Below are 5849 nucleotides of genomic sequence, written 5' to 3'. Positions count from 1 at the left end.
AGACAGCAACAGGAGCCACACCGTCTGAGCCAGAGCCCGCGTGGCTCCTAAGGGTAGGACAGGCTCTGAGGGATGAGGTGCACCGCTAGAAGGCTGGCAAAATGAGCTGCTGAGCCCTCTCCCCCCGCCACCTCCTGGACCTCCAAACCTCTGAAGTCCCAGGTTCCATGAGTAGTCCCCAAGACACAGCACCAGCAGCCTGGGCCTGACCCTGTGTCCCAGCCAAACCCTCAGGTGCCTGGCCCAGACTTCAGCGAGTGGGACATGTGCAGAGCAAGACCTGGCCCTTGACGTGGTCACTTCCCAGTTGGGCTTCCAACCACCAGAGGAGCTCACTGTCAGAGAGGCTCCCGCTCAGCCCCCAGCCCAGCCTCCAAGCTGCTACCACAGTAGGGCTCTAGGCTCCAGTATTCAGTGTCTGAATTCAAAGTCCAGATTCAGAATATGGCTCCAGCCTGCAAAAACTCCTCCAGGCCTTGTGGTTTGTGCCTCCTGGTATTGGCTCCTTCAAGAAGAGAGGGTCAGCACCCTTGGCCCCCAGCCAAGCTCTCTGCTCAATGTCCATCCAGAAAAGAGGTCGAAACCAAGTGAGATGCTGGAGCCGAATGTGGGGATAATCTTGGGGCAGGCCGGCTCTCATGTGTATGAAAGCTGAGCTGCCCAAGTATCCCCACAGCTGCCCGGCTGGGCCCACTGTTCCTCTGTGGAGCTCAGTTCAGCTGGCTCTCAGCACCAGGGAAAACACTATCCCTCATTGGCAGAAGCCAGACCCAAAAGATGCAGTGGGGACTCCTTTCCCCAGAAAATAGGGCTAAGCCACTCCCCTCCACCCCCAGGTCTTTTCCCCAGAGCTGAGGAAGGAGTGAGTACAGGCTGGTGTAGTGGTCGTGGGAGGGGTCTGTGCCTGTTCACAGGCTTCACCTTGCTGCCTGCCTGGGGGCTGCTCAAAGCTCACCCTCCTGGGGTTCTGAAGCCTTATGACCCAGGAGAATTGGACCAGATTCTGGGCACCTCTGCCTAGCACTAGCCCTACCACCATCACTACCACTACCACTTCCCCCAAAGGCCAAAGGGATCTACAGCCCCAGGAAAATGGAGCTTCCTTTGACACAGGCAGCTCCAAGCTGTCCCAATAAAGGAGAAGAGGAACCAGCACAGGTCCCAGACATAGTCCACCCATTCTTGATCCCACAGAGGCCTGGAAGCTGGCCAGAGGGTCCCTGTCCTGTCTGAAACCCTCTCTACTAGCCTTGTCCCAAGGCAATGGTCATGCCCTCTGAGGCCTAGGGCTAGATAAGCCCCAGCTCTGGATGCTGCTACCCATCTCTGCTGTCCCCACCCCCATCGTCCAGTTTTTATACTAGGCTCCTTGCCATTGTGACATCCCCACGACATAGTCTGATGCACGATAAAAAGATTATTTCTTTATCTCGCACTTGTGGCAGTGACTTTTTTTGTAGAAGAGGGAAGAGAAACTTGGAGAAAAACAGGGGAAAAGCAGGTTCACAGTAGCAAGTTGTAGATGTGGTGACCCCCATTTCTTCTGAATAACTAACTGGTTTAAGGGCAAGGAAAGGACCCACCAGCACACCATCTGAAATTCCACCAGTAACACACAGGGGCTAGATCTGCATCTCGCTGAGCCATGACCAGTTATTTAAACCTTGGCCGGAACGAGCTGATCAGAACCTTTCTTGAGCGTTGCTGTGGTGAAGAGGGTCTGGGTACTGATAGAAGAGGTAGGGGACAATGGAAAAAACTTAGTTCCTGCCCAGGCATACAGGGACCCAAGGTCTGTGGCTGGAAATAAACCCCAGGGATTCGAGCCCAGTCAGGATAGGGAGTGTGGGTAGAGTAACTTCATATAACTCCAGTCAAAAGTCACAGCCAAGGGGGGACCCTGCGGCCGGGGTGACCCAAGGTGGCTTCCAGGAACCTCCAGCCTAGGTGGGCAAAGTGCTCATCCTTACCAAGGGAGGCCATAGCCTGCGCCCATCACCCACCCTGTATCCCTTCCACCTCACTACAGTAAATCTGGACCAGTCTGGGAACAGCTGGTCACATGAAGTCCAGCAGACTGCTATGTGCTTCCCTTTCCAGAAGTTGAGTGGGGGTAAAGAGGGCTGAAGGAAAGTGCTTTCAGGATGGCAGGGGACACACATGAGTTTGTGAAAAAACTGGGGGAGGGGTAGAAAGAATATCACACAGGAGGAGGAGCCAGGACAAAGGGAATGGGTCTAGAGTACAGGTAGACGGAAAAAGACACACCATCCTCAAGTGAAGATGTCAAAGGCAAAGAGACGGGGACCGGTGATGTAGAAAGTCCAAGATGGCAACAAAATGGTAAAGTTGTCCATGCCCAGTCGTTTTCTAGAACTGTGAAAGGAGTCAGGCTTTGAATCTCAGTGCTGCCACTTCCTTGATATAAGTGGACCTTGGCAACTCATTTCCCATCTCTGGGACTCATTTTCTTCATCTGTAATATGGAATTGCCCCCCCACCCCCCATTTCAAAAGGGGCTAAATAATAATTGATCCTATTTAGGGGGGGATGTTAAGTAAGGTAACGTATGCAAAGCTCAATAAATGGCAGCTATTATAAATATTATAATTATTATAATTATTCCCTTTTCAGGAATTCAGGATGCAGTTAAAGTAGCTAAAAAGATGCCAGAAAAGGCAGGGGGAAAGGGGGGAGAGGGTTTAGAACATGAAGAGCCTTTAGAACACCAAAGGCAGGTGCCCCCAGACTGTGATTCCACTTTGGACTCATCTCCAGGAACAAAGGTAGGCAAATCTCTCAGGGCAGAGATCTCCAAACAAGAAAACGGAGACTCAAGGTGGGAGGGGTGCATGAAGATATCTAGGCAGCAGTAAGCAAGGCTATGGCAAGGCAGCCCCTAGGCACCAGCTATAGAGGCTAAACCAAGGTCCCAATGTAGGTCAGAAGCATGGACCAAGGAGGGAATGTCAGAGCAACAGGAAGAGTATGTAGCAAGGCCCAGACGGCTCAGCCTGTGACGATAGGAGGAGGCCACAGACAGGCAGATTAGGGGGCATTCAAGGCTCCTAGAGTGGGCAGTTACACAGGAAGACTCTATCCTTGGCAGCTGCCCTGAGCTCAGGCCTGAAGAGCTCTTGGGAAGCAGTGGAACACAGTGATCAAGTGGCCCTCCTCACAGCCTCTTCCTGAGAGCAGGCATCCTGGGAAGTCTGGGGAACACCACAGGCAGGGTTTGGGGTCAACCACAGGCCTAGGAAGGGCCAGAGAACACCAAAGACAGAAGGGAAAGCATGGGGTGCTGAGAAATAGAGTGAGGAAAAGGCAGAGGGTGGGAGGACAGACACAGAGGAACAGAGAGGGAGACAGACGAGAAGAGAGGCTGAGAGACCATGGGGTAGTTACTAGGTAGAGGACATCTGGGCAGAGGTACCTAGCAACCTCCTAGTAAGAGGAGAAAGTGCTGAGCTTCAAGAGAAGGTGTGAGGTAAGTGGAGCTGATTCAGGAAGGGAGACTCTCAGGGATGTGGGGGAGGGGCATGGGGAGTCTGGCCTGGCCTGGCCCATGCGATGACTTCATAGGCATCTCCCCCACTTTTTCCTGAGCCGCCAGCCCTGGTGACCCCCTGCCCGCATCTCAAGGCTCTAGGCCAAGCAAGCACTGACAGGGGAGAAAAGGGGCCCTTCTGGGCCAGGCCCCCAAGCCTGGCATTGAGCCTGCTGAGGGAGGAGGGGACTAAGGGCCCAGCCCTTGTCAGCATCCCAGCCGGCACTTCGAAGGCAATTAGCAGCCCAGCTGAGCTAATCCCCCGCCTGGCAAGGCCAACACAAACAGGCCCAGGCCGGGTGCACACTCGCCTCCCTGTTTGCTGAGGGGCCCGGTGGTCCGCCAAGAACAACACCAATAACCCAGGGCCTTCGCTAGGTTAAGAGGAGGACCGGGGCCTGCTGAAGAGCGGACAGTGCCTGACAGAGCATACTCTGGCCAGGTGCCCTAGCTGCCCCAGAAAGGCAGCCACTGTTCCCAAGCCTTGGGCCAGCAGGGAAGAGGAAACTGGACACAAGGAACCATGTATTCTCAATCAGCACACACCCCCAACCCACCCAAGCCACCTGTGAGGGAGAAGGCCCAACTCACCTTGGCCAGGCCAACAACTGAAACCAAGAGGAGCTGTACCCTCTGCTCAGGACCCAAGGAATGCAGGCTCCACGCTGAGGAAGGAAGCCCAGAGGCAATTCCTACCTGAACCCTGCCCTCAAGGAGCTCATAGTCTAGTGAGGGAAGAGACCTGTGCTTGACCTTGGGGCAGAACCAAGCCTTAGCCCCAAGCAGCAACCCCCAGACTTTGAAAGGCTGGTGTAGGACTCCCCAAAACAGAGAAGGTAGAGAGGACCCCAGGGGGAGAAACAAACTGAGACCCACAAGTTGACAAGTTGGGAAAATGGTATCCAGGGAGGCAGAAGGGGACCGGGACAAGCTTTGCCAATGACTAGTCCTGGACCAGGGAGTGGCTCCTCTGGGCTTAATTAGCTCAAGTCAGCAACAACTGGGAGAGCACAGACCCCAGATGAGGCTAACCTAATGCTACTCCCCACCCCTCCCCTTCTTGATTCCATCTTCACCTACCTAGGTACCCCTTTCTCCTTACCCTCCAAGTCCTCAAAGACCCCTTGCCAGGGCTAAAGGTAAAAATGAAGCTTCCTTGGAGCTTCTCTTGGGAAAGCAACAGACACAGCCTCCTCTGGGAAGCCTTCTCAATGCCCCCACAGCACATCACTATCATCAACACAACACTACCACCATTCACAGAGCACCTATTGGCTGTGGATCAGACCATTAAACCACCACTCTACCAGCATTATCCCATGTCACGGTCACATGCAAAGAACTGACCGTAAATATTTCTCCCTAAGCTGAGGTAGGTATGTGGTTTGTCCCTACTTTATAGATAAGGAGACTCAGGCCCAGAGAAGCTAAGAGACTTGCCTAGGGTCAAATCCCAGGTCTTCGGGTATCACAAGTCACCAGCCTGTTTCCTTTACCCCACTATTGTCCCTGCTCTTTGATGCTTCCTGGGCAAAGCACCTCAGAACCTTGAGGCCACCCCTGCCACTCGTCCACACAAAGCAGTCCTATCTGTCTCTGGCTGGGCTAAGCTAAAGTCTATCACTCTGATGGAGGCCTTACATTGCTCTGTTGGGGACCTATATATCACTCTGCAGGCACAGCTTCCTCTCTAGAGGGGCGGTGAGGAAGGCTGGAGTCCCACCACTGGGGCTGGCTGGAGTGGCACAAGACTTGAGACCCAGCCCTGAGCCCACCAGACACGCTGTTAAGTTCCTGCCCACAGTAGGAAGAGGCGGACAATCTATGGTCCGGACCCTGTGGGCTGCTCCCACATCTGGCTCTAGACATCTATCCTGGACCAAGGTGTAGACGAGTCCTTTTCCTCTTCAGTTCAGCCGAGAGGTAAATACTTTCCAAAAAGATCTTTTACCAGGAAACTGAAGGAAGCTCAACAGATCCTAAGTACACAGAAACAAGAAGATCTGAAGCAGGACTTTAACAAGCACCTAACCAGAGCCCTATAGAGACTGCTTCTCCCTTTCCTCTTCATGAAACCTCTTTCTATGCATCAGAAGATCTGGGTTCTCGTTCCAGCTCCACTGCTGATGATCTATGGAATCTGAGGCAAGTTAGTAAACCTCCAAATCCCATCTGTGAACAGAAATGAAAATAACCAGCAGAGCCACAACTGGACCCAGACGTAATTCCAAAGCCTCCATACCTATGGCTATTGCAGGACCAGTGCAGCAGTGAATGGGGAAGTGCTCTGAGGACTGTGGAG

The sequence above is a fragment of the Loxodonta africana genome, chromosome 3 (assembly GCF_030014295.1).
Source record: "Loxodonta africana isolate mLoxAfr1 chromosome 3, mLoxAfr1.hap2, whole genome shotgun sequence".
NCBI lineage: Eukaryota > Metazoa > Chordata > Mammalia > Proboscidea > Elephantidae > Loxodonta > Loxodonta africana.
This window is presented reverse-complemented; position numbering follows the sequence as displayed.